The 4,235-nt window shown below is 49.6% G+C and overlaps 1 long non-coding RNA gene across 1 annotated transcript; it reads left to right on the forward strand.

The window, feature by feature from the left end:
* Positions 1-1,345: 1,345 nt before the first annotated feature.
* On the forward strand, positions 1,346-2,787 carry LOC144791031 (uncharacterized). Its single transcript, XR_013602278.1, has 2 exons — positions 1,346-1,726; positions 2,379-2,787. It is a non-coding gene; the product is annotated as an uncharacterized LOC144791031 (long non-coding RNA).
* Positions 2,788-4,235: the final 1,448 nt, after the last annotated feature.

Below are 4,235 nucleotides of genomic sequence, written 5' to 3' on the forward strand. Positions count from 1 at the left end.
TCATGTATTCGAACCGTGTGAATCAAATCTGTTTGTGATGCAAGTAGGAATATATATTGTAATGCACAACCTCATGGAGTTTACAGAATGGGTTCAGTGAGGTAAAATGTGTTAGACATTTACCAAATCAACAGAACTTGTAAGCAAAGCCAATATATCAAGCAGCTTCTCACACCAAACACTAACCGCTATATGTATGAAGCCAAAAATCGATCGCAAACGCTGCGATTCGCAATAAATAGCGTTAGCGACTAAAAATTCGCTATTCGCTATGTATGAAGCAAAATACGCTTGCGAAATAAGGATTCGGTAAATAACGATTTCCAAACGTTGCGAAAGTGCAACATAGCGAATACAAAAGCGAATCCTTATTTAGCGTAGAAATCCGTTAGCGAGATTCGCTAAAGCGGAAATCGCAATTCTGAAATCGCTATGGAATGTATCAACCAATTTGCATTAGCGAATCAAGCAAAATCGCTAAATAGCGCCTCGCAATTACCATCAAGTGGGAGCAGGTGGTAACCAGGTGCAAACTATAAATTGAAACCCAGAATGCAACACACTCCCTACCACAATGTCCGGGTTGTACATGATAGTGAGGAGGCGAAGAGTGAGAGCTCTGGCGCAGAGGAGGAGACGGCAGGAGAGGATATTCCGGTTGCGCATTACCATCTTCCAACGCACTGATGAGGATATCCACACCCATTACAGACTGGAGGAAGAGAGCATAATTGAATTGATTGATGAACTCAGGCCCTACCTAGAACACCCCACCCGCAGGACCCAAGCCATACCCACACACATCCAGGTCCTGTGTTCACTACACCTGCTGTCCTCAGGTAGTTTCCAGGGGGTCATAGCCACTGCAGGAGGGGTGTCTCAAAGTGCCCTGTCACGCTTTTTCCATGCATTCCTCGACGCCATGACACATAGGATGCAACATCACATCCACTTCCCCAGCACCCCACAGGAACTAGCACAGACTAAGCAGGATTTTTATAATATAGCCCATTTCCCCCACGTCATAGGATGTATAGACGGAACACATATTGCCATTTCACCCCCCACAAACATAGAGTATGTATTCCGGAACAGGAAATGCTACCATTCCCTGAACATACAGATGGTGTGTGATGCCAAAAACATTATCACCGATATAGTGGCAAAGTACCCTGGTAGCACACATGATGCATTTATATTCCGTCACTGTGGCCTATACCGTAGACTCTCAAGAGGGGAATTTGGAGAGGGATACCTACTAGGTAACAGCACACATTGTCAGCCCATATTACTCATGACCTGCATGTGCATCACATTGACTGACCTTTCAACTCTTCCACCCACAGGGGACAGTGCCTATGCAGTCAGGGACTTCATCCTGACACCCTACTTGAATCCTGCCACTGCTGGGGAGCACCGCTACAACCGGGCACACATTACCACAAGAAACACCATCGAGCGAACTTTCGGGATTCTGAAGAGCAGATTCAGATGCATCCACAAAAGTGGAGGTGCCCTTCAATACAGCCCTGAGACATGCTGCAAAATTGTTGTAGCTTGTGCCATGCTCCACAACATTGCGACCAGGAAAGGGACACCTATGGAGTCGAGTGACTCAGATACCTCGGACGTGGAGGGACCCGGACCCATACACATGGAAGCTGGCGTAGCTGCTGCTGCAGCTGGGCGCCAGAGGCGTGATGAGATCATGCGGAACTACTTCTAGGTGAGTAAAAATGATACAATGACAACTTATTGCTCTGCAAACGTGTTTAATTTCCAAAACCAACAATGTGACTTCCAAAAAAATGCAGGATGAACTCTCCTTAACAAAAGCACATGTTCAAATCACAGTGCAACTAAACAGTCATTGGTATAGCAAGTGCTACCCAGTTGCTGGCCCCATATACCCCCTGTGCGGAGTAGTCATTTTGATGCAGTCCCTATTGTTGTGGGGCAGGCCTGCTGCTCCGGCCACTACGGCGCCTCTCAACAGTGGGTGGTGGTGTATTAGTGCTCCGCACCGACTGTGAGTCCTCCTCACTGGGGGTAAGCACCCCGGGTCCAGCAGTACGCAGCGCACGCAGCTCATCCAGGGTGGCAGTTGACTGCACTACCACAGTGGCTATGTCCTGGATACCATGCGAGAACTCTCGCTGGGTCTCTATGGCACGCCTTGCCAGCATATTGTTGGAGGAGGCGAGGCGATTAACAGCACGCGTGTAGTGGTCCATGCGGGCAATTTCTTTGCGCCTGGCTGCGCGTTCAGCTCTCATCTCTGCAGTCAGCTCCTGCACAGCCCCCCTGATTTCCTCGCGTAGTCCTCTGTTCCCTGCCCTGATCTCTCTCTGAATGGCCTTCATGTGTTTCGCTTGCAGGCGGTGAACCTGGAGCATGTGCATTTCAAGACCGGCGAACACTGATTCTTCTTCTTGCACATTGGTGCTGATGGCCGTGCGGGGTCTACGCCTGCCTCTGGACTCTGTTCTGGACTCCTGCTGCTGGGGTACTGGTGCTTCAGACTGGACATTGTCATTTTCCTCTTCCTCATCATCCATTATTCTGAATGGCCTCACGTTCCTCCTACTGTGTCCCTGTGTTTGGATAATAGGACTGTCCTCCCCATCTGGATCATGGCCATGCCTGCCTTCTCCTGAGCCTCTGGCTCCTGTCTCTGTTGCACTGGCTGTAGCTTTCCCACTTGCAGGTGCTGTGGATAGAACAGCACACATTACTTATTTGATCATCACAGGTGATGTACTAATAAATTTTCACAGTGTTCCCTGACTTTACTTGTGTCATTCACCTCTCCTGACCTGCACATGTGTACAATTTGGCAATCTCATGCTACTTTCTACATTGCTGACTGTTGTGACTACATCTCCCATAATGCATTGCTGTGTACTTGGTCTAGCCTGACATGTGGTTGCCCTAATCCCTAGGTCGCCTCAGGGGGTTCTGGGGGTGGTTTAGGGTGGGGAGGCATGCTTCTTACCTGGTCTTGCTGATGGTTGTGCTGAGCTGTCGAGCACGGACACGCCCGCAACACTCTGATGAGGCAGTGTGCCCTCTACCAGCTCCTCCAGTGGTGTAGAGTCTTGGACGTTGGAGGTTCCCCCACCGGTGAGCTGGGACTGCTCCAGCCTGGCAGCCAACCTCTCCTTGGAGCGCTGGCGCAGGTCGTACCAGCGCTTGCGCAGCACATCAACTGTCCTGTGGGTGACTCCTAGGGCATTCACTTTGGCTTGGATGCCCTCCCAAATCCTTCTCTTGCTGGCTTCTGGCACCTTGTGGGAAGTGGCCCCAAATAATGAGTCATGGTGTTGCACCATTTCAGTGATTAGGGTCTCTAGTTCAGGCTCTGAAAACTTGAGCTTCCTCTTCCTGGCTGCTTCCCCTGCTTGCTGCTCCTGCTGGCTTGCTGGGACATCCTGGCTTCCACTTTCTGACATGGCTCAAGAGTTGCACACAACACTCTCACTCTCTCTGTCTCACTCCAGATGCCCCATGGGAAATCACTCTCTTCCTGGTTGTGATGTCATCATATAGCATCAGGATTGCAATTGGATGTTTCCAGTTTGTGCTAATTAGCGATTTTTCACGGGGGTACCTCTCAATTTAGCGCTTTGCTGGGCGCGGTCGCGCTAATTAGCGTATTTAGGGGTGCGGTCGCGCTATTTCACGGCGCGGTCGCGCTAATTAGCGTATTTAGGGGTGCGGTCGCGCTATTTCACGGCGCGGTCGCGCTAATTAGCGTATTTAGGGGCGCGGTCGCGCTATTTAGCGACGCGGTCGCGCAATTTAGCGACGCGGTCGCACAATTTAGCGACGCGGCGCGCTATTTTTGCGTATTTAGGGGCGGGGTCGCGCTATTTTGCGAGTTTGGCCGTTTAGGGAATCGCTGATTCATATTGTGCAAATATTTAGCGATTGTGGCCGAATCGCTAAATATTTGCTAATGCGTTGATACATCCCGATTAGCGATACAGATTTAGCGATTCGGTAATTTTCGCAATTTCTGAATCGCTAATCGGTCCCTTCATACATATAGCGGTAAGAGAGGTCAGGAATACAAGCTTTACAACACACACACACACATACAGTAAAGACAGTGGCAGTACAAGCATTAGCATATGAAACACAGAACACTTGTGGCACTGGCAGTAGTGAAAGTTTACCCACTCAAATCACAGGCAAAAATGTGTAAACTTGTCATATTTTGTGCACGCTTCCCA

Source organism: Lissotriton helveticus, chromosome 11 (assembly GCF_964261635.1).
Source record: "Lissotriton helveticus chromosome 11, aLisHel1.1, whole genome shotgun sequence".
Taxonomy (NCBI): Eukaryota; Metazoa; Chordata; class Amphibia; order Caudata; family Salamandridae; genus Lissotriton; species Lissotriton helveticus.